Source organism: Colius striatus, chromosome Z (genome assembly GCF_028858725.1).
Source record: "Colius striatus isolate bColStr4 chromosome Z, bColStr4.1.hap1, whole genome shotgun sequence".
Lineage (NCBI taxonomy): Eukaryota > Metazoa > Chordata > Aves > Coliiformes > Coliidae > Colius > Colius striatus.
This window is the reverse complement of record NC_084790.1, coordinates 31,396,510-31,422,528: the sequence shown is the minus strand read 5'-3', so window position 1 is coordinate 31,422,528 and position 26,019 is coordinate 31,396,510.

Genomic DNA, 26,019 nt, shown 5'->3' with positions numbered 1-26,019 from the left:
GCAGGTTTATTTGCTTATTTGCCAAATTTGGAAGGGGTTTGGAATACAGAGTTTGGCAAGGGAATTTCCCACACCAGGGCCATCCGCAGATGGGGCGCCCCCCTAGTCCGGGAATCCAATACCAAATCTACCTGTATCCGAGTCACGGCAACAAATTGTTATAAGTTGCTGTGAAAAAGTTCACAAGCCAATTTAAGTGACTCATGGATCAAATTTATTAAGCAAGCGGCAAATAAGCAAAACAACGCTGGGTGGCTGGGAGAATCTGCTCCACCAACGGCGCATGACCCCCTGCCCCCCCCCACCCCGTATCAGAGTCCTTTTATACAGTCCTTATCGGTCGGGTGCATCACTCTGCGCATGTGCCTGTCTTGTTACTAGGGGGTCTTCTTCTGACTCCTGGTGGTCGTAGGGTGGTTGCTGGGATGAAGTCAGTAGTCCTCCTCTAGTGGCCCGCTCATGAACTTGGCTCTTGGCTCTTATCAGCTCATGTGCAACCTATTGTACCTGCTATAAGCATCTCAGCCAACTGCACCTGTGCACATTGTAGAAACTTGACGGTTAAAGTTTTACAAGACTTTTACAATGACTTTAAATGGTTCCTTGCACAACTATTCTTTCATGATTTGATTAACGAACATGACCTTTTCCATTACAATATGACATCATGAAACTCAGTATGCTTGATTCCAAGGCCTGTCTTAGATGTGGCAGCCTTGGGTCTGCACCAGTTGTGGGGAAATTTGTTGTTATTTGGAGTATTTAATTTTTTATTTTACTTCCCTCTTTGACTGGCTAGATTGCAAGGAGAGGGAGAAATGAACTTATTGATACTTATGAAAGATACTGAGTTACTAAGTATCCTAAATTGCAGTAGAAACTCTCAATGGTTAACTTCATCTTAGGTGGAAACATTTGATGATTAAAAATTGTCAGCATAATTCAAGAATTTTCGTTTTGTATCTCATTTTGGTAAATAAACACTTGAAAAACATTTCGAGTGCAGGTCCCACGTAGATGAACTAAAGATAATTTACTTCACAATGTCTGTTAGTCCATTGAGAACCTACTTTGAGCTTGTCTAAAGAGTATGTGTTTTCTTTTACTAAATGTTTTCTTAATAATGACTATCTCACAAATACCAGAACAAGAATGTTCAGAGGTCACTTTTCTTGAGACAGAGGTCCTTCCTCCTGTGTATATAAACTTCATAAAAATAAAGTATTTGTCCAGCAAATTATTCCTTATTAAAGAGATGGTTTATACTGAAACCAGATGTCCTAGGTTTGGCAGGGATAGGGTTAACTGTGGCCATGCCTTTGGATAACCTGCTGACATCGAGCAGCTGCCAGGGCTTGGTGACATATATGGGACCTGTGGTTTCTCGGTTAGGTTGAGTGTGGGGCTGTAGGCAGTGAGCAGTGACAGTGGGCATTGCTCACTCTCTGTATTCCCTTGCTATCATTATAACTGCTTATTCTCTGTGTTGTTCTATTACGTTGTCCTTATTTCAGCCCACAAAGCTCTACAGTTTCCTCTTGCTTCTCCTCCCTATCCTACTGAGGTGGGGAGAAGTGAGTAACTGGTTATTGTCAGCTGGGTTTAGAGCACCACACTGGTTAATATTAAAATAATATATTTAAAGTTTTCTATCACAGTCATAGGAGCAAACCATGAAAACTACATGTTTTTAAATAAAGTCTTTTGAATTGTTCCTTAAGGTAAGAGGTGGGCTTTTAAAAATAATAAAGTCACCTTATTGTTCATATAAATTCTTTCATACTTGAGTTGAAGAGCACAGATCATAAGCAATCCTAATTGTCTCCAGAGTTATGCATTTTTATAGATTGTTGTGAACTTTAAGGGTCCCATAAATCTAATGGAGGTTATTGAGATATCATCATTGTAGAAACAGTTTGGAAAAATGACTATACTCAAAAGAGCCTCTGTTTTCATACCACTCATGAATTCTACTCAGCAGTGAGAAAATTGTTTTGGTAAAATTGTTAATCTGTAAAATGATGCACGAAATAAATTAGCAAGCTCAATTACCTCTACTACATAATACTTGAAAACTAAGATTCATAGATTTAGCTCTTCTAGTAGTGTCCTTCTGCTTCATTTTAACTTATTGGACCTAAAAAAACCCCAATCTTTACATTTAAATTTTACCTACAAATTTAAATTCATCAATAAACTCAGTTCTTTCTTGACTAAATAGGAATTGAAAAAAATAACACTGTAGAAAAATGTTGTATTGAATTTCCATGTTTAAAACTTGGTGGTTTAGAAATAATTGTTCTACAATCGTAAAAATCTCGTTTTTCTCTACTTTAAAAATACACATTTTAATGATAATCTACCTTGAAATCTGGAAGCTCTTTAAATTTCCTTTCCTGAGCTTCAAAGACTATAACTATGATTCAATTTATTCATTCTATGACTATTTTAACACCAGTGTGTTTCCAGATGTAATTTTCTGTGCATTTAAAGATTTTAGGAACTTGGTACCGGAGTCCTCAGTGAGCAAAACTATCAGGATTGTACAGAGATGGCCTAAAAATGAGAAATCTCCTGATTAGTACTGGGTCACTATGCAGAAAAAAGCCACCACAAAAATATAAACCTCAAAAAACAACAACAAAGAAAAAACCAAAACCCCAAAAATCTATAGCAATTAGGAATTAAAGCAACAATCTGATTTTCAAACATTACTTTTGTGGTGTTAAGTTTTAAATTTTCTTATTTTTTCTACTCAGTATGAAATCAAACTTCATTTGAGTAGAAGGGAGATTGCAACTTCCTTTACCAGGTTAAGAAGCATGAAGAGGCACACTTCTGTACGAAGATTAAGTATTGTAAATTTCTGTAATGCTTGAAAAAAAATGGGAGTAATGAATTGGAGAACTTTGTCTTAGTGTCTAATAATTAATTCTGAATTCAATAAAGAGTTATTTCTTTTGTGGAACTATATGGGGCTATGTCAGTTAATACTCTCTATTTATTATCCTCACCCTACAAATTTACCAGAAAAATCCTTGTCGTGGTTTTGCCCAGCCGGGAACAAAGAGCCACGAGGGTGCTCCCTCACTCCTCCCCTCCCGGTGGAGTGGGAAGGGGAACCAGAGAAAAAGGGGAAAAAACCCGCGTAGGTTGAAATAAGAGCGGTTTAATAGAAAAACAATAAGAATGAACAGGTTCAGGGGGAAAAAGGAACAGTTTTAACAGTAACGAGGGGAATATACAAAAGGAATGGCGCGTGCCGCGGCCGCTCACCACCCGGGACCCGACGCGACTCCCCCTCCGACCGGCAGCCCCGCCTGTGCTCCCGAAGCCCCGCCCCCGACTAGCTCCCTGCCTCTAGGTACTCGGCATGATGTCAGTATGGTATCGAACACCTGTTGGCCAGCCCAGGTCAGCTGCCCATGTTGTGCCCCTTCCTACTTCCTCATCAAAGTTAACTCTATCCTAGCCAAAACCAGGACAATCCTTTACTCTGATACAGATATAAATTCATTGAATACTGAGAAGTCTAAGGTCTGAAAAGGACAACATCGAGGCTTCCTCTTGAAGTACATTTACTATACTATTACCAACATTCTTGTCTTTGTCCTCTAAGAGAGACTCAGTTTCTTGCATGTTGGGGGAAGAAAATTCCTGAAGATCTCACAACATTAAGAAATATACATTATTTATTGAAGTTTCTGAATCTTATTAATTTCTACTCTGCAGGATGTTTCTGAAGTGGAGCATGGGTATGGAAGTGAATTTTAGCTAGACAATAATAAGAATACTATTTTTCCAGTAAACATACAGATATTTTAGAGACCTATGGAATACACATTCAATGAACAACAACAGAAGAGGTATTCACAAGAAGATACTGTAGGTGTGCTTTAGCCACTGTCACAGACAGTGTAGTAAATTTGAGATATCAGGACCATATTCAAGTATGATCCTTAAGTCATTTGCTGTGAATGACTGAAGGCCTAGGGGTGGAAATTAGGTCACTAACGATTAAGCAGCTACAGCAGGAGAAGGTGCAGAAAACAGGGTATAATGCCAGATGTGACCAACCACAGCTGTTGCAAACAAGCTGACTTTATCTCAACATAAAAGGGACAAGAGGACAGGCTTTGTTTTAGGTAGACAGCTGTGTTAGTTGCCTACAGCTGTGTTCTGTTATGCCATATATCTTTTATATCACTCCACTAAATCAGAAATCTTCTGTAACACTACATGCTTCAAGGCTGGAATATCTACAAGAAACTAATTGGAGAACATTGGACTCTGATATCTGTTTAAAGCATATGTACTATATCTACTCTTCAGATCGTACATCTGAATTCCCATTCCATTCATCTGGAGTTTATTCCTTTGTTTTGTTCTGGTTTGGTTTTTTTGGCTCTTACTAGGCTTCCCTTTACAATTTTAGAGAATATTAATGATTTCCCTCCACAAGTGAAATATCTCAACCTGGTCAGAATATCTAAAATAATCTGAACTCTGTTAGCTGTTTATAGTTGAATGCTCTAGCAGCAAGATCTGCCTTACCTGCATATCAGTCTTATTACTAAGATCTGTATGTATTTTTAAAAAACTAAACATCCTCAAGAAGACCATTTATTTATGTTTCTCTTTTGCCTTTATGCAGCCTGAACAACACTTTAAAACATGAACTTCAGTGTTGCTCAATTGTCATGATTTAAGCTCAGCCAGCAAGAAAGCACCACACAGCCCCTTGCTTTGTTCCCTCTCTGGGATGGCAAAGATCCCAGTGACATGGGAGGAGAAAAGATAACCAAGGGCCATGTAAGTCAAGACAGGGGCAGGGAGGGTTCACTGACCAATTATGGTCCTGAGTAAAACAGACTCCACTACCTGATTTAGAGAACAAAAGAACAGTTTAATCCACTACCAACTAAAAACAGGACAGAAACCAAAAGATAATGACAAGAAAATATAACCATCCTTTTAAGACCATCATCCCCCACTCCCCCGTTCTCTCTAGGCTTGGCGCTCTGCTCCCCAACTCTTACCCAATCAGCAGTGCAGGGGACAGGGAATGGGTGTTGCAATCAGTCCCTCACAGATGGTTTCTGTAGATCCTCAGAGGAGGAGGACTCCTTGCATTCTTCCCTTGCTCCAGTGTAGAGTCCCTCCCACAGGATACAGTCTCTATCAAACCTCTCTGGCTTCTCACAGACTCTTCCCCACAGGTATCCTCCATGGCGGCAGAACTCCAGGTACATTCTGCTTCATTCCAGGCTCCCCACAGAGTCACGGCCCCTCTGGGCACAGCCACTTCGTCTGCCGTGGGGTCCTCTACAAGCTGCTGGCAAATCTCAGCTCCAATGTTACTCTGTGGGTTGCAGAGGGACAGCTGATGTCTCACCACAGGATGCAAAAGGGTCTCCAGCACATCTCCTCCTCTCTTCCCTCATAGACCTTCTGGTTTGCATGGTCATTTTTCTCTCCTTCCACCACTGACATCTTTCTCTTCTGATTTCTCCTCCTTAGTGATCATACAGGAACTCCATTGGCTCAGCCCCAGAAGCGGTTCTGACTTAAAACCAGGTGCAGTAACTTCTTATAAACACCACCAATGCAACTTATCTCCCATATCAGTAATGGCTCCACACAAACTCAACACATAAACAAACCATATTCTGAGTACACATTGATAGTTTTAAATTTACTGTTTGTCTTTAATTTGGGTAATTTAATGAAAGTACTTGAAGCAGTGTTTTGATGGACACTGCAATGGGCATGTTATTCAATACAGTCAAAGCCATTCCTAAAAATATCACAAGATAAAACTTAAAAAACAAAATATGGAGTATTTGTAGGGCAGAGTCATGCCAAGTATTATTGTGGACAGCAAATTAAACATGAACCTACAATGCACCTTCATGGCCAAGAAAACCAATGTCATTCTGGGATGCATTAAGAAGACTGAAACCAGCACGTCAAGGGAGATTCTCCTTCCCTCAACTCTACCCTGATGAGGCCTTCTTTGGAGCCCTGTGTCCAGTTTTGGGCTTCTCACTTCAGGAGAGAAAGGAAACTTCTGCAGACAGTTCAATGGAGGGCTATGAAAGTGATGAAGGAACTCAAGCATCTCTCTTTTGAGGAAAGACTGAGGCTACCAGGTGAAGCTGTACATTCAGACACTGGGGTCTCACTGACAGTGTCAAGAGAAAAGTTTCCTTACAGTTATGTTTTTACGCTTGGATCAGTTTCATGATCATGGTTCATGGCCACATAAAAAGTTATGGCATAACAGTAAGACATTATAGAAAACTGCGTTACCCCATTGAATCTTCACTTTCATTTCACACTGGTATTCACAGAATCACAGAATCTCGAGGGCTGGAAGGGGTCTCAAAAGATCATCATGCTAGATTAGGACCACCTAGGGCAGGTCACACAGGAACTCATCCAGGTGGGTTTTGACTCTCTCCAGAGAAGGGGACTCAGTCCAGTATATAAGATTTCAAATCATTCTAGAATCATAGAATGGTTTGGATTAGGACCTTTAAAGATCATGTAGTCCAGCACCCCTGTAATAAACAGGGACATCTTCAAAGATCTGTTTGCTGAAAACCTCACCCAGCTTGACTCTGAATGCTTCCAAGGATGTGGCATCTACCACTTCTCTGGGCAACCTGATCCAATGTTTCACCACTCTCATAATAAAAAATGTCTTCCTTATATCTAGCTTGAAACTACTGTTTTTTAGTTTAAAAACATTACTCCTTGCCCTATCCTACGATGTCCATTTTACTTCAGAGTGTCCTACAATATTAGTATTTATTTCATGGAGACTACATTGTCAGCTTTTCAAAGTTCAGCTTTTCATGGTTTCAGGTATATTGTTCTTTGAGATGGAGAAATATGTGAACATAAATAGATCTTTTAAACAAAGAATTATTTTGAAATAAATTAAGGTGAAGATCTTGTTAATCTCTTTCTGGCCATAATGTAACTGTCATTGTTTTGCATGGAGCCAATTTTTACTTGGTAATGGGGGGAGAGGACTCCAGTGGTGTCTCTTAAGCAGTTCTTAAAACATCCCCTGGCTCTGAGGTGGACCCCTCCAGCACAATTGGGCCTATCTGATACCTAAGTGATCATTATTTAAGAAGGGAAACCTGTAGTGCATAGGAGGAAGTGGAAGGATGGTACAAGATAGAGGTGACCACACAGACCCTGCAGCCACAGAAGAAGGAAAAGAGGAGCAATAGACTGGAGACTCCCATCCTGATTTAGGCCCATCAGGGAACAAAAGACCACGATTAGCCTCAAGTACCAAAGACCTGAGAATTGCCAAAGGGCAGGGAGAGCTTAATTACCACTTATGGTCCAGGACAAAACAGACCAGGCTACAGCACGGCTTACGCCATGGCTGCCCATCCGGGCACACTCACCTGGAGCTGCTGATGGCTCTCAGTCCTGCCATTGCTCTCCATGGGTTGCAGTGGGTACAGCCTGCGTTCTCGCCATGGGTTGCAGAGGGGTCTCTGGTCTGGTGCTCCTCCTTCCTTCTTCCTTCTCTGACTGTGGGGTCCGTGTAGTTGCTGCCATCTTGTACCACTCTTACACCTCCTCCCAAGCACTTCAAATTGCTGTCCTTAAATAGTGATTGCAGAGGCACCAGGTTGATCCAGCTGGGCTGGAGGTTGGTCTGAACCCCAGAGTCAGGGGAAAGCCTGAGAACTTTTTATGGGGTCTTCACTGCAATCCACTCCCCCTGTTACCATGCAAAAGCTGCTCTTTGCTAAACCATGACACCTCTTCCACTTGTGGTGAGAACGCATTCAACACATGGAGAGAAACGGCAGGATGGCAGCACTGGGAGGACACCATGCCAGGGAAGGCAATTAAGCCTCATGAGGACCCTGTGCCAGAGGGAGTAATTGCTCCCAGACAGACAGAAGACTGTGTGAGGAGGCAGCCATGGTGCAGGCCATGCTGGAGAGTCTGTAGGCCGCAGAGCAGATCCACACAGAAGGCAGAGAGGAGCTACAGGCTTCAGGATGAACACACATCAGAGTGGCCCGTGTGGGGCTGCCCAGTATGTGAGATAACCCATGCTAGAGCAGAGAGGACTAGCAAGGAGCCTGCCTGTCTTGAGGAGAGACAAGCAGCAGGAGACATCAGGAGAAGACTGATGGAAACTCCTATTCTCTGTCCCCAAGCTGTTCATAGGAGGAGGAGGTAAAGATGCTGGGATCAGGGCTCTGAGCCTGGGAGGAGGGGAAAGGTGCTCCGAAAGGGTTGATTGTGCTCTTCATCATCATACCATCCTGTGTTGTTTCCTATTTGTTATATTTTCAGTTGGTGGCAGATTAAATTAAATTTTGATTCCTTCCCCATGTTGAGTATTTCTGTCTGTTTTCCCTGGGACCATAAGTGGCGAGTGAGTCCTCTCTGTCTTTGGGGAGTTCCAAAGGCTACGATGTAATGAACAATATTTGTAACATAATATTTTCCATAAATCCATGGATATTATTGTTGTGTGTATTTTCAAAGACTGTTAAAGTACCTTCATGTAACTGAATTAAATTAAATTACTCATTAGCACTAATAACTTTAAGCTTTACAATGCATTTGAATTGGGAAAAGGATTTGAATACCTGGCTTAATAGCTCTAGCATGGTACAAAATTAATTAATATTATACATATCAACTTTTTTAAGACATGCATAGATGGGATAACAAAACTAGAAAGATAAGACGCTCTGAAAATATCTTTTAGAATTTACTAATTAAAGAAGGTATTTACTGTTGTGAGCAACTGAACTAAAGATTATCTATCGAAGAAAAAAAAGGTACCAACCCTACAGAAGTCTAAAGGACTGAATCATAAGTTATTTGACAATGATATTTTTCCTGCTGTCACATTACTTTAATTGTAATGAAAATGAAAGAAGAAAGGGTAGTGTTCTTAATCTTGGATAAATTCTTTTTTTTCCCAAAGTGATTAAACTTTGTGATTAAAATGAAAAGATAAAAGAAAATTAGGAAAAGTAGATTTCTTCTAACTTAACCTGTTTCTTTAAGATACAGTTGCATTTTCTTTCTGTTAAAGTCATTATTAGGTTTATCTTTAAGCTATCGTCTGAGAGGAATGCTTTCTAAATTCATAGACTCTTGACCACTGTATTAGCTTATGGGGTTTTTTTTTTACTTTTTTTTTAACAGCATGAACAAGAAACTGCTCATGTTTTCAAAGTGTGCTTAGATCAGATGTCACAGAGAGGAGCTGAACTAGCATATGAGTTTATTCAGCGAGTCATGACAAAATATAAGAAGCCTATAGCAACTTGATAGAATTTGTGACCTTTCAGAAAAATTTTAAAATTTTATTTTCAGTAGTGACCCCCATTACTAAAATCAGATTATTCAGACTGCCTAAGAAAGTCAAGGAAAGCCTGCTGTTGTTCCTGAAAATATAAAGCTGTATGGATAAGAAAATAAGAAACATACCAGGCTGGGCCACTGTTGTGTGACTGTACCTACCACTTATGCCAACTGGAGCAAGATAAGAAACCACACTCACTTTTCTGACAATGTAAGCATCAGACTTTGGGAAGAGTGGTGATCAGCACCTGCTCACCAGTATGTAACATTATTTATGAGATTATTTTCTGCCAAACAGAGTGAGAATACCTCCACTCAGGTGAATTAAATTCTCCTATGGTAGCTGGTCTATACCTAGACTTACAGTATAGATTTTTACATTTATACAAATATTGAAGCAATGGAATTACAAATAAACATATTGGTTCAAGTAGAATGTGTACGGGCAAAACAGAGATGGAGTCTTTGTTGGATGTGAATCACTTGGGATCACTTTGGATATGAGATCACTTTGTCAAAGTGCATATTTGGAAGAAAGGAATCTTAGATATATCAAAGGTGAATGGGAGATAAGAGGGACAGAGTAGAAGCACATTAATCTATCATAAGCAGGAGAACAATTATCATCAATGACCAGACCACTGTAGATCATCTTTCAACCCAGTCAATTTGATGAAGGTATCTCTGTTTTCATATAGAGCAAGATAGTAAATAGATTAAATTAAACACTGAAATTATAAGATCACTCTATACTACTATAACAAATACAGCAATCTGCTAGTTAGCGCATAGCATAATTTGTTTATTCCTTATGAACTAAACCACAAATTCAAAGCTAACTAATGTCAACATGGTGCCAATTTGAAAACCAAATTATTTTAAAAGCATTGACATCTAAATAAAACAAAAGATCAGATTCTGCAACTAAAAAAATCTAGAATTAGTTACATTTATCTGGAATTTGATGGAGATGTAGGAGGAATAAAAAGATTAATCATCTGTGAATTGAATTGGGTTTTTATCCATACTCATTGTTCTGAGAAGTATATTCAATGACAATTATAAACTCAACATTGCATTTTAAATTTTCTTTTCAAGAACAGGGAAATATAAACAGTTTATAAATAACACTGAAATGAAAATTGTTACTTTAGAAAATCGGTAAGAAAATGCAAAACCTGCAACTTTTTATAGATCAAATGAATCAGTTTAATATAGAGAAAGCTAATTAAAGAATTATTTTTAATAGAAATAATTACATCCTAAATCTTTGATGCATTATGAACTTGTGCACATTTGCATAGTTCATAAACAGTGGAAAAAATGTTCACCTTTCTTTCTTTGCTCTTCCTGATTTTCATTATGTCAATGTATGACATTGGGATAGCACATGAGACTTGAATTTTGGAGTAAAGAAGAGTATATTGGCGGAGCTCAGGATATAAAATTTAAAGAGCTCTTAAAGGTTTCATAGTGGTTGTAAAATATGATTACCAAGTGTGTAACAGTTCTATAATGCTTATGTTACAACCTGATTTTAAAAAGAGAGCATGGAAGAGGATACTTCATAAAGTCTGATATACACTACACAAAATAATGAATATAATATGGAAAATCTAGCCTAAAAATGAGAACTTGGATTTAAAAAACAAATGTAAATGCTATAGAGTACTAAGATAAAAAAGACCAAAAAAAAAATTATGACAACTCTTTTTGGATACTAGAATTCTTCAAATGGTACCACTATAATTATGATCCATCAAAAGACATGGAAAGAAAGCCAAAGAAGGGAAATCTCAATAGTTTGACTTCCAATTTAAGATAACAAATGTTAGTAAATACAAAAACAGGCTTACAGAAAAATCAGTAATATAGAAAGCCATGAATGCTAGAGTCCAAGTCTTGGCCTCAATCACAGAGCTAAGGATTAAAAAAAAACACCAAAAAATCTTTTTGCTTTTTTCACTTATGTAAGCCACTAAAACCTCTCCTGTGTATGCAGTTATATTGCCATTAAAAAGTACTTCTGTTAGTTTGGCTTATGTCATCAGATGGTGACAAACCATTAAATCTTAAAGGTATTTTGTCAGTATAGTTAAACCATCAGAGCTAACTCAATAAAGGGAACTATACTGTGCTGTAGTAAGAGCATGAAAGAGCGAGAGCTAATCTAAATCAAAACACTTTTCAATGCAAGAGAAGAGAGGAATAGAAGGTACAGTGGAAGAGAAAAAGATAATTACAGACTTACAGTATCTAGGGAATTCATCTACAGATGATCAATTTCTGTCATCGTTGTTATTGACTAACCCCACTGCAAGTCCCGCCAAAATGTGTGAGACAAGGTAAAGCACTAAGCTGTGCAATTCAGCATAGAACAACCCTGATTGTATGTCAAAAAGAAAAAAGACTTGAAACTCTACTTGAACATAAGACAAAGGAAAAATAAAATCTGAGGCATTAATATCTACTATTAGGAATTTTGAAAGCAAAGATAGTATCGTGGTTTAAGCCCAGCCTGCAATAAAGGACTGTGCATCCACTCACCCCCACCATACCCATCAATTTCTGCAGGATGACAAAGTCCCCAGTGACATGGGAGGAGAAAAAATAATCAAGGCCCTTGTGGGTCAAGGCAAGGGCAGGGAAGGTTTACTACCAATTACAATTCTGAGTAAAACAGACTTGACTTCTGGACTTAGAGAAAAAAAGAACAGTTTAATCTACTATCAACTAGAAATAGGGCAGAAACCAGAAACAGAGTAGGATGATGAGAAAAATAAAATCAGCACTTTAAGATCTCCTTCCTCTTCCCCTCCTCTCTGCCTCATCTCAACTCCCTGCTTCTGCCTCCTCTCATCTCAGCAGGGCATGGGACAGGGAATGGGGGTTGCAGTCAGTCTCTCACAGATGGTCTCAGTTGTTCTTCAGAGGAGGAGGACTCCTCACATTCTTCCCTTGCTCCAATGCAGGGTGCCTCCCACAGGATACAGTCACTCATGAACCATTCTGGCATGAGTCCTTCCCAATGGTTGCAGCTTCTCACAGATTCCTCCAGCATAGCTCTCCTTAATGACAGCAGAACTCCAGGCACATTTTGTTCCAATGCTGCCTCCAAGTAGAGTCACAGTCCCTCTGGGCACAGCCACCCCCTCTGCTGTGTGGTCCTCCACAAACTGCTGGCAGATCTCAACTCCACTGTTACCCTCTGTGGGTTGCAGGGGGAACACTGCTGTCTCACCACGGGATGCAAGGGGGTCTCTAATCTGGCACACCTCCTCCTCTCTTCCCTCAACAATGTTAGGATATGCATGGTGACTTCTCTCTCATCCAACTACTTCCACCATCTCCCAGAAAGAACAACCCTCTTTTTATGTCTTCTTAAAAAGTGATGTGGAGGCATCCAATTAGCTCAACCCCAGCAGGGAGTCTGGCTCATTTTGCAGCAACTTCTTATAGGAGACACCATTATGGCCCCTTCCCCTTTACCGGAAATCTCTCCACAGAGCTTTAAATTGGACAAGTGGCCATCCAGATAGAAAGGATGCTGAGGCTACTCAGAGCACATGGCAAAATCGCATAGCCTGGGGGAAACTGTAAGAGCAGGTGGGTCAAACTTCAGAGCTGAGATAAAAATGTTTTGTGAATAGTCAACAGAAAATCTGTAAGTTACCTGTGATCCTATAAAGATCCCAGGAGAGGTGTATGACAAGGAAGTTGTTTCTTTTATGAAGGTAAAAGAACTTGGCCTGAGGCTTTCCAAGAAAACGCATGGCCCACATACAACTTTGTCTCTTTTGCCTCTAGGGAGGACTGGTACATATATATTTTATGAATAAATGAACAATACTATGAAAGAATCCTTATTTTATGTGACTAATTTCACTAAATTAAAATAATTTTAGAAGGTTTCAAATATTAGTTCTTACTGGCCTAAAAATAACAATATGTCGTGCATACTATTTCTATGATATTTTTCTTCCATAGTAAACAAACATTATCATTAATGCTAAATTCCAGAGCATTCCGAGCATTCTCTTCATGTTGCTTCACAAAATATCCTTTATCCACAAAGCTTTAACAGTTACAATTAAACTTGAACCTCCAAAATATTACCCTTTTTTTTTAAGTCTTACTGGTGGCTCTTACTCAGGGTAGATAGCCACCACTGCCTGGAAGAAAGGCAAAAGCCTCTTCAGCTCAGAAAACATTCCTAGAAATATCCAGAGGACTTTTTCCTTCCAATTTCTCTAGCTGTCAAACTGAAACATACCTGCTGAATAATCCTGTTTTGAAGCACAGCCTGTTCTTTTCCTCTTGGCTTGTCTTTCTATTTCTGCTTCCTGTGACTGTGCTCCCTGTGGACAATAAGGGTCCTCTGGCCAGGCCCAGCATGCTGGACTGTAGACCCATGCACAATGGCATCCCATAGTTAAGTGCAAATCATGCAGCATATACCTTAATAAACTTGGACTTCATATTGAAAGAGAGGAGATTGGTTATGCCACTTTTCTACAAAGTTTGGCTTCTTTCATGCCAGATACAGATAAGTCAAGCCCGCTGCAATGGACACACTGCAGGACGGAGCGGAGCCTGTCAGCCAAGCTGGTGGCACCTTAGTGAAAATGGATCTAAGAAAGAGTGAAAGATGATGCCTAGCAGTGAAGAGTGAGGGGAAAAGTGTGAGAAACAGTTCTATGAACAGTCCTATGAACACCAAGGTCAAAGGAGAAGGAAAGGAAGGATGTACTCAATGGTGAAGCAGAGGTTCCTGACAGGAACGGCAGGTCATGGAGGACCTATGCTGGAAAGGAAAGTGAAAGGGAGTAGAGGAGAAAAACCATGAAATCATTACTGTGAGGCCACCTGGTACCTCCTGTTGCCTCACTGAAAGAACTCAGTGTAGCGGATGACCATTTAACATTAAGGAGGACAGAAGTCTGGAATGAAGGAGTAAAGCTAAGCCTGGAGAAGGCAGGGAGAGAAAGATATTTTCTATAGAAGTATAAATGTTTAACTCTTTTGTTTCCTAATACCCGACTAAATATTGAAATATTAATATTTAATTGAAAATTATTTAAGTTAAATTCTGTTAATTGAGTTAATTTTCTCTATGATAGTAAGAAATGTCACTGCCTACCTAAACCCACAGACTCTCTTTTTGTTCTTCCTATTTTCTCCCTCCTACAGCTGGAGGAGAAAGGGCAGTGAGTGAGCGTCACTGGGGGTGCTTGGCTGTCAGACCAGGACAACCTACAGTATTGCTTTGATTTGCCATCTTGAAGTTGATGATGCTAAGAGACAAGTGAAGAGAACCTACAAGAGTATAAATGATGAAACAAGCAGATAAAACCTCTCCTTTAAGGTGTTAAAACAAAAAGCCAGAATGAATACAGATAGTTTCAGCAGATTAGGCTTTAGAAAGTTTAAACGAGAAAAGAAAAAACAAATTATAAGGGAAAGGTTAAAATTAATATTCATGAGCTTTCCAGCAATAATTTATTGTTGTAATAACTTCAGAAATATACAAGCAAAAAGTTATCTTCACAATGTTACAATGAACCACAACTATGATTTTTCTGTCCACAGTCTCATCACTTTGCACTTTTAAGAAGAAAAGATGTGTTTACGTGGCAAGGTTTTGGTAACAGGAGGGTCTACAGGAGAGACTCCTCGGAGAAGATCTCTGAAGATGCTCTCATGTCAGATAGTCAGTGACAGATGACTGCAAGACTGCTGTCTAAAGATGAGCCAACCCATGACATCAGTAGTGTCTCTGTGGTAATATATATAAGAAGAGATAAAAATTATTGTGCTAAAGCAACTGGAAAAGAAGACTGAGAATATGTGAAAGAAATAACGCTGCAGACACCAAAGTCAGTGAAGAACGAAAGGAAGGAGGTGCTCCAGACTCTAGAGAAAAGTTTTCCCTGAAGCCCATGGTGAAGACAACAGTGAGGCATGCTGTGTCCCTGCAGACAATGGAGGTCCACAGTGGAGCAGAGATCCACCTGCAGCCCACCCTGTAACCTACACTGGACAGATGTATGTACTCTGGAGCATTCTGTGACCCATGAAATGCCGGTGCTGGAATAGGCTCTGACAGGAACTGTGGCACCACAGAGGATCTACACTGGAGTAGTCTGTTCCTCAAGGGCTACATCTGCTGGAAAGGACCTATGCTGGAGCACTTCATAGTCCATAGAAAGGATCCACATTGCAGAAGTTGATAGGGAACTGTCTCCTGTGGCAGAGACCCCATGCTAAAACAGGGGAACAGTGTTAGGAAGAAGGAGCAGCAAAAACAACCTGCAATGAACTGACCACAACTCCCCTTTTGTATCCTCTTGTGCTGCTCAAGGGGGAGGATGTAGAGAAAATCAGAACTGCAGCTAAACTCAGGAAGAAGGGAGGAGTGGGGGCAAATTGTTTTGAAGTTTGTTTTTACTTCTTATCTTTGTACTATGAGTTTTTACTGAAAATAAATTAGATCAATTTCCCAAAGTTCAATCTATTTCACTCCAATAATAAATGATAACACTATTCTTTATCTCAACCCATGAGCATTTTGTAGTATTTTGCCTCACCTGTACAGGTGAGGAAAGTGAGTAATAGAGCACCTTAGTGGGCACCTCACAGCCACTGCAACAGGCTACTGGAATTGATATCTGACAGATGAATCTGTAAAGAAAGGTATATTGTAAAAAGTGTATCTATTCACTTAAACTATTGAAGTCCCTTAATGCTCTAAGTGATCTAGGTACGTCTCACTGATGAATCTTATCTCTCTTAAAAAGCTTCATAACAGAGCTGTCCTGCAATGGACTTAATTTACACTGGGGTGAAATTCCATTAGTTTGGATCTGGATTTCAGTTCCTTCAATGTTAGACATCCTGTCTTCTGTTTCAGTGTCCTTGTTTAGGACAAAAAGTTTTCTCCTTTATCGTCTTGCATAATATGGAGGTTTTAATGTGAACATAGTACATAATTCATCTGATCTAAACATATTTTCTTGTATTAACTCTGCTACTTTGCTTCATCAGATTATTACAAATTCCATCTGGAAAAATCTCTATTCTTCCTCAGTTATTTTATTTTCTCCCTCTTTTACTACATGTCTCTAGTTCTGTTAGTTTTGCAAAGTGCTTGCAAGTAGTTTCCATGTGAAGAAAATGTGAAGTTGTATAGCCTTCTAAAGGCTATATGACTGAAACAACAAAATGATCTCATTTGGAAGACAGTTGGTTATCAATATTAAATAATTGCCATTAGAAAATCGCTGGTTTTCCCTCATGTGAAAGGGTAAATGGGGATGCTTAGCTTACACTCTTTTCATCATGTATGATTTTGCATAATCTTCTTGTATCTGCTCTAATTTATCCTATCTCTAAAAAAAAAAAAATCAGTCTTTCTCTATATATAAGTGACTTCAAGCCTATAAAAATATTTGTTTTGAAGCACTTTGTTTTTCACTGTAACATCCTTAAACACAGGTTGTCAAAGGGACTCATTTTCTGGGGAAAGAGTAACAGCTAGCTAATAACATTAAATGTTCAGTGGTGTTCTTCATCATACTTTCCACTTGATTATTAATAATCAATACATTTTAAGGTCCTTGGAAAGTAAAGGTAAAATACTAAAATGTATTCTTGATTTTTTTTTTAAATACAGCTTCTTCTATAAATAAAATGTCACAAATAAATATGTTCTGTGGGAAAAATAATAATCAAAACTTCTTCCTGCCTGAAAATTCTTATTTAGCTGGGAGAAAATATACAAAAAATTATGTCAGGCATGTTTTCTTGCAAAAAAACAATTGAAAGAAAAATCAGATACCAAAATGTGAAGTTTCAAAATGAAATGTTGTCTTAAATTGCTATCTGGGAAGTAATTATTAATTGAGGACAAAATCCCTAAGTAATTAACATTTGAGGATATGAGTGAAATATTTCCTTGAATGAATAGGAAAAAAAGCAGTTTTATTTGAAACACTAATCATTTTTCCATATCTTTTTTTCTAGTAACACAAAAGAAAAAAGAAGAATGCAATGACAAATATTTCTTCAAATTTCAGTTTAGATATTACAAAATAGAAGTAAGTGTTCAGCAAAGGGAAATATCATGGTAGCCATTTGGATTTAACTGAGTACTTACATGTTGAAATTTTGGGAACAAGGAGCAGGGGAGATAATATGTGCAGAGGTGACTTCTCTGAGAAGACAGCAGGAACTGACAGACATGGTCAATTTCAGCCAGCTTCAAGTCAGACCTAATGCTGCCCAAAGCTGAACTCATCAGCAATGCTGCTGATGCCTCTGTGCTAATGTATTTCAGAAAGCATAAAAAAAGACAGCGAAGGGGTGACCTCACTAATGTTTACAAATATGTAAAGAGTGAGTGTCAGGAGGATGGCACCAGGCTCTTCTCAATGATGGCCAATGATAGGACAAGGGGCAATGAGTAAAAACTGGAACACAAGAGGTTCCAAAGGAATACAAGGAACAATTTCTTCACTGTGATCATGACGGAGCATTGGAACAGACTGTCCAGATGGGCTGTTTAATCTCCTTCTCTGGAGACATTCAAAACCCACTTAGACAAGTTCTGGTGTAACGTACTCTAGGATGTCCTGCTCTGACAGGGGGGTTGGACTAGATGATCTTTTGAGGTCCCTTCCAAATCTTCAGAATCTGTCATTCTGTGATTCTGTGAAGACTATGGTGAAGCAGGTTGTCCCCCTGCAGCCTGTAGAGCAACCCATGACGCAGAGCAGCAGATTCCAAAGAACAAAGATGTCATACTCTCAGAGCCCATGTTGCAGCAGGCTTCTGGCAGGAGTTGAGGCCTGTGGAGAGGACTGCATGAAGGAGAAGTTTTCTAGTAGGACTGGTGGCCTATAGACAACCCAGACTGGAGCAGTTTTGTTTTGTATGTTTGGGTTTTTTTTATGTATAGTATCTCCTGGAAAGGATCTATACTGGAGGAATTCTGGAAGAACTGCAGTCTGTAGGAAGAATCCATGTTTGAGCTGCTTGTGACGGATTATCTCTTATGGAAGAGACCCCAACGTGGAGAAATACTGTGAAGAAGAATGAGTAACAGAGGTGAAGTGTTATGAGCTGATGACAATCCCAGTTCCCCATCACATGAATCCACTGCAAGGGACATGTTTGTAGAGTCATGACTGAAGCTGAGCCTGAGAAGGGTGCTGGGAAGGTGTTCCAGTTATAATTGTGTTTCTCACGATCTTAGCTTATTTTTAGCTGGCAATAAATTCATCTTTCCAAGTGGAGTCTGTTTTGCCTGTGACCTTCTACAAACTTTTTCCTTGTGTTTCCGCCCCAACATCCTGTTGAGGATGAGGAGTGAAAGAGGTTTAGTGGATATATGCAGTCAGCTAAAGTCAATCTACAACAGTCCTTTGACCTTTGTTTTGTTGCAGATGACACTGGTAATCCAATATCACACTTTTAACAACACTGTGTAGTTGAAATGATGACTGTTCTTTTCACAACTCTAGTGGCTTACTACAATCTCTTCAGGATGCATATTTGTTAAGCATTTAGATTGTCCAGAAGGATTGTGGAGTATTCGTCTTTGGATGCAAAAAGCATCTGGATATAGCCTTGGGCAACAGGCTTGAGGTGGCTCTGCTTGGGTACAGGATTTGAATAAGATGACCTCTAGAGGTCATTCCAGCCTCAATCATTCTCTGATTCTGTGGTTATGTTATGTTCATGAAAAAAAAAAATTCTGTGTTGCTACATCTCATTAAATGATGGAAAAATAAGATAACAAGCTGTTACAGCAATCATTGGACTTAATAAAGACAAAGGTAAAGAGGTACACTTTAATTATTAAGAATTAACATTTATTATAAAATATCTTAGCTGGAAAAGTATATTTCCATAGAATCTACTTTTCCTATGGGCTTTGACAGTTAATATCTCTAGAAATGCAATTAGTAACTCTGTATTAAGGAATTTGGAAGGTATGACTATGATTCCATAATTGAACTCACTTGCAAATAGTTTATGGTGAAAACACTGCTGTTTCTCTACAAATAGATAAGTTTCTATTATCCCCTCCATTAAGGATAAATATCATCAGGATAGCCTTAGGGTGTTTTCCAGCCTCAGATTATAAATTTTTTTTAACAGTAACATATGAAGACATCTAAATCTGAAGCATCATTCGGTCTGTGATTGAAAAACTGTTTCACAATTTTATCTATACCTTGTTAAAGTGATTAAAAGAGCAAGACTAGTAATAAGAAACATGAAAGAGAAAATTAAGTGAAACAAAGCTGCATGACTGAATAGACCTGTAAAACTGGTTTTGCTGTTCAGAGAAAGTCAGCTATACAAAGTGGTCTGCCATTTTAACTTTAATACTTGTTCTGATACAAATGCAACATAGGGAATTTAAAAATTACACCTTCAGAATCTCCACAAATGTCTAACTGTGACACTGGATGAATCATATGGAAACTCATTTAGATGTACTTCTGAAAAAATATTTTAAAATTTCTTAAGTGAAATTAAGAAATTAAGAAACATATTTATATTCAATATAAAAGTAATTCAAGTATACTTGTGTAAGTATTAATTTGAATAAGTAATGTACACTCACCTTGCAGAAAGTGAATTTAAGAAACAAAATAATATTCCAAAGAGTTTATAAGCTACAGTCAGAGGTCTCTAATGAAATAATTCTCTTAATTTCTTTTTTTCTAATAGGACTTGTTTTAAATACCTGAAGAGGTAAATGGGTTATTTTGAAGAACCTGCTAACTTTGCAGTGTGGAGTGGTCTAATCAGACAGTGCTTTTAAATTTTGGCTGAGTGACATAAAGTAACACCAAATTTAAATGAGTTACAAGGCTATTGTCCTTAGGCCTTGTTGTTGTTGTGATAGAATTTCTTTCTTAGTAGCTGGTGCAGGACTAAGTTTTGGATTTAATATGAGACTAATGTTGATGACACATTGATTCTTGTTAAATAGCTCTTATCTTAAATGAAGGACAGTTTAAGTGGGGAGGTGCACAAGAAGTGGGGAGGGAGCATGGGTAGGACACATGACCTGGACTAGCCACAGGGATATTCCATACCATGGGACATCATGTCCAGTATATAAACTGGGAGGAGTTTGTGAGGATGGGTAGATTGCCACTTGGGCATCAATCAGCAGGGGATGAGCAATTACATTATGTATCATTTGATTTTTCTTCAATTTTATTGTTTAATTTCTCTCTCTTTTTGTCATATTCCTTTTCATGACAATTATTATTATTCCTGTATGTTATTCTCACTGTTGTTATTATTGTATTTTATTTTAGTTAGTAAACTGTTCTTATATCAGTACATGAGGTTTACTTTTTTCCCTGATTCTGCTCAGCATCCCAGTGGGAGAGGGAGGAGTGAATGAACAGCTGTATGGTTCTTAGCTGCTGGCTGGAGTTAAACTAAAAGAGCTCTGAAAAAAGAATATTAAAAATCAGGCATTCTAGACTTCTAGACATTGTTCACTCTTTTTTTCACAAATAATTAAATGCTTATATTCAAAAAAGTAAGGTAAAAAAATGAGTGTGCATCACAAGCAATATTGCATGCATTATACAGAATTTAATAGGTTTTGTCCTTCGTTTGATGTATATTATTCTCTAAAGACATATTTTTATCAATGTAAAGAAGGTGGTCTGTGCAACAGTATTGTACTCAACAAAAGAACATTCCATCCTCCCTGCTTACTTATCTCTGTTATGAGTGAATATCAAGAGAGTTGTGACATCTGATACAGCTTATTAGCTAATATATCTGACTAATCCATGCTGTTTATAAAATTATGTATATATTTGTAAATAGTAATTTATTGTTTCATATTAGTCAGATTATCTCTTTTTAAAAAGAAATCCTGATTAGAAGGAGTGTATTAACATTATCAAATGATTTACTTTGATATGTATCTATAGAGAGTTGATACAAAATAATTATGAAAGGAATGCTATAATAAATACTAATCAGTACAAACCTTTGTTTACAGTAACTTCTTAAGAAAGTTGTAAATCAAAGTCACAACTACAGCATGTTCTCTACAGAAGTAGCGTGTGAACCAAATCAACCTGCCTTTACTGAGGACAAATAGGAGGTAGAAAATTTTGGTCCAAATTCTGGAATTATTCAGAATTAAATGCAGCTGTTGATGACAACAAATCAATGAAAAATTTTGACTAAAATGTGTAACTTGACAGGATGTATAAGACCTCAGTATTAACAAGTATGACATGATATACAGAATAAATTTCAGAATAAATTATTTATCTTTCATGGGTTACAGGCAGTGCAACTAAGTAGAGAATGAGATAAAACAATAAAAAGAGCACTATCAAGATAATATGACTCTGACTACAGTCTTTGTATCAGAACCATATCGTACACATCCACCAGGCTATTCTTAAAAATGGTCAATAGTTAAAAACTGTTTAGTCAATACAAGACATCAACAAAAAAAAGTTCTATTGGAAAAAATACCTCAGATCTATCCAGTGATATACATAGCTGCAAGAGGAAGACAACAGCATGGAGAAAGTGTTAAGGCTGAAATGAAATGAGGAACAGTAAAGTATCAGGAGGATGACTGACCTCACAAAAAATGCATTTTTTAGATTTGAAAAAGTAAGAAAGCTTAAAAAAAAAAAGGTTACAAACAAATAGGAAAAGAATACAATGAAAGTAAACTCTCTCAGGTGTTCATCCTTAGGTATACATATAAATGCCCAGAGGTAAAGCAGATAGCTGCTATGGAAATATCTTCTGTAGCTGTTTTGGGAATAGATCTGGAGATGAGTAAATTCCGGGCATTTTTTCTGCTGTCTTGTCCTTTAGATTTCATAACGAACTGCACAAAATCAGTCTTATCATTTTGAAATTTGAAATTTGGATTAAGGTACTAACAGTTTCTTTCTGGAATTATTAACCCAGTGAATGTAAGGAAAATGGAAGATTACGGGGCATTACATGTGTTTTAAAAGTAGCTTACTGACTCTACTGTTGGGCAAACGATTACGAGAAATGATGTTTTAATGCCACACAGTGTATTAATTGATTTAGTTAATTTTCAGATCTAGCTAGACATGCTTTAGTGCTGAAGACGACGGGAGACAAGCCCACCCTGTAGTGCAACAAGTCTCAACTTTATTTGCAAAGATACAGCTCTTTTATAGATACAATAATCAGGCTCATACATATTGCAAAAGCTAAGCTCATCATTGGTTCCCAATTACGTACAACCCCCCTCCCCCCATTTCAACATACTTCGGATGCTTGTGGCTGCTCAACCCAAACCAGGCTCCTGATTTTCTCATCCTGTTATCATACCACTCTCTTGCTCTCACGGCCTTGAGCAGGAGTCCAATAGCTTATCGCTTAGTGCTCACTGCCTAACCAGCTGCATTCTATCATGTCCTCTTTTCTCTAGCCAAGTCTCCACAAAACTCCCCACATTTCCCCCGTTTTCTTTTTGGAAAATGGTATTAGCCTGCCACATCCTCTCAAATGTTCTTTCTATTGTCTGTGGGCTAATAAAAGTCTATGGCAGCTCTATTTCGTAGCACTGCATGATTTACACTTCGAACATCAGCTGTTAAAATACTAATAATTTCTGAAGTTTAATTGACCTCGTCCTTAATCCAACATCCTAACTGTTTAGCCAAATTCATGGCCTTATTGGCTGCTGCTTCGGGCAAAAAGGGTGGCAACTATAACTTGCTTCAGTTCACTCCAAAATCGTTGGGGACCAATATCAGTACAATCAAACTCATAATAACTATGTTTTTTGCGAGAGCTGTTATTATGGTCAGCAAGCTGCATTAGCGCGGTTAAGTTAGGGTGGAATAAAGAGAGTTTCCCCAAATAACAGGGTCCACCTGGGGGATTTTCTGGCATTCCGTTCCAGGCCCTTTCCCCACAGGTTAAAAATATAACCGTGGGTAATTTCTTCGGTGATGTGATACTAGAGCCATTACAGCTGGAATACAATTGCTTAAATACCATTTCTGGCTTCAAAGAAAAGTCTAAGGTGGCCCAATATTTTCAATTTCTATTAAAATCGTGGATATCCCATGACATAAAACTTACCCAATTTTCCCCCAGTTCCATTAATACCAAAGCTTGCATTGGCACTTCCAAACAGATCTATTTCCTCAGGGGGTGAGGCTAATGTGGTATTAAAAGACTTAATTATCTTACATTGATGTATCTCATCCTAATTGTGCTTAGTCCCATTCTATTACACAAGGTGTTATTATCTATTAATCCACAAAGTTCCTCCAAATTCCACACGGGCAATTCTATCAAATATGTTTTAAAAGGATTAGTAACCCCTCCCAAACTAAGACAAAGAGATGATTGACCAGTTCGATTAGCAAAGGTTATCCAAATATTATCTCTAGGCTGATTAAAATGCATCAAGCTGTTAGCAATGATAGTTACACTAAAAGCTATGGTTATAACAAAACATTACATTATTATTCATTAAAAATCACTATATTTTTGTTATATAACCTTCAGTCTTTTGATTGTTAGCCAGTCCTCCAATGACCACAAGACGAGGGTGTATTTATTCTTCAATCTCTTCTTGTCCTTTTTCATCAGATGATTTGATCTTTGCAGCTTCAAGGACAGCTCTTGTCCACCTGGCTGGCACCCAAATGGATCCTGTATGAGAATCAACACACAAATACCCACGTCCCCAGTATAATAATTTGGCCAGAGGCTGCTATATCCCTGTTTTAGGGTCACGATATTTAACCCATATTTCTTTCTTTCTCTCCTTTTGTGCCTTTGGATTATGATGTATTATTGCAGGTGGTAGCTTCTGTTCCCCAAACACACACAGGTGATTCATAACAAATAAGGCCTTTAACAATTTCATATGTGGGTCTTTGACATCCCCATATTTACCAAGATATCTTTTTAGAGTCCCATTAGCTCTTTCTATTATGGCCTGTCCTGTGGGGGAATGGGGAATCCCTGCTACATGTTTAACTCCCCATTGCCTCATAAACTGTTCTATGCTTTTAATTATATAGGCTGGCCTCTTGTTTGCCTTTATTTTCTGAGGAATTCCCATTGTTGGAAAACAACTATATAAATGACGCTCCACATGTATGGCCCTCTCCCCTGTCTGTGCTGTTGCCCAAACGAATTTGCCCCATGTGTCTATGGTTACATGCACATCTTTCAGTCTTCCAAACTCTGCCACGAGTGACGTCCATCTGCCAAACTTCAACCCCTTGTTTACACCATGTGCTCACACCTGCCACCACCAGCACCTCCTCTCACTCCACCCCGTGCCCACCTCTTCTGTACCTTTCACCTCTCACGTTACAACCCGAGATCTTCCGGACGCCTACCACATCTCCCGTTCCCTATGCTCGATGACTCCAATATCCTGTAGCACGGGCTGATACATAACGTGTCTGCCCAGGACATATGCTAGCTGAGCCAATTGCAGGAAGATATGATCAGGTGCTGGTCGCGTTCCACTTCACTATTCAATCTTGCCAATAGTTGAGCGACTCCATCTTGATCTGCATCACGGCAAGCACTCCGAGAAACACATCAATCTGCAAGAGAGACCCAGTAGACCATTATACTCATATCTTCTACACCCCATGCTCTCCCCCTCCCTAAGACTAGTGTGAGGGATACCGTGGCTCAATGCATGGGGATAGCTGGTATGTCCATGACCCCTGCGGGCAGCCTATAACTCAAATTTTACTAACAAGCATCAGACCTCCATAATCAGCAGCAAAGCCAGCGTGTTTATAGTACTTCTAATTGGTCCTTTCTCTAAAAAAACAGCTGTAGTTTTCTGCGAGAAGCCTTACAGTTTCACATGCTGCCTCAGCCTCCTCCTTGCTCCAAGTTGTTATCTCGTAGGTATTTTTGCTTCTTCGTTTCTCACAGTAGAGAGCAGCTCAAGGACAATCTGCACATTAGTTTAGCAACTCATGCCTGGTAAGCTTCTTCTTATACACTGAAAAAAAAAAAGCACAGCTGACAAACAAAGTTATTATACTTGTGCTAAGGGTAAAATCTCTAGCAGGTCTATGTTGCAAAGTTGTATGGCTAATACTACTTACATTACTAATCAAGTCTTCTAATGTCATTGAGGTTTGGTTACTTTGTTTGCTAGGCCAGTATCCTAATTTGCATAGCTGAGTTAATAAAGCAGATACTCTCACACCTGGAGCAAATATACTAGTTGCTATTATTGTTGAGGGAGACCAAAGGTAACATAGTCATCACATTCGCCAGTAAATGCATGCACAAATTGTTTTGGACAATGATGTTTCTAAATCATTGTGTGATTAGGCATCAAGATCGTCAGTTGTCCCAAACTGTGTGGTCCCCTTTGTAATCTCAAGGGTATTCCAGGCCATGCCTGGTCCCCACAGATCAGAAAAATTCCCTTTGGTAACTGTACAGGCAGAAGACCTGGATCTTTTTGGTGAAGTATAATTGCACCAAGATGTTGTGTTCTTATACACGCCCAGAATGGGATTCACATTCTGTCCCAAATGTTTTGGTATTGCTGGTAAAATTAAACATAACACAAAAATCCATCTTTATAGATCCCAATAATTCTAA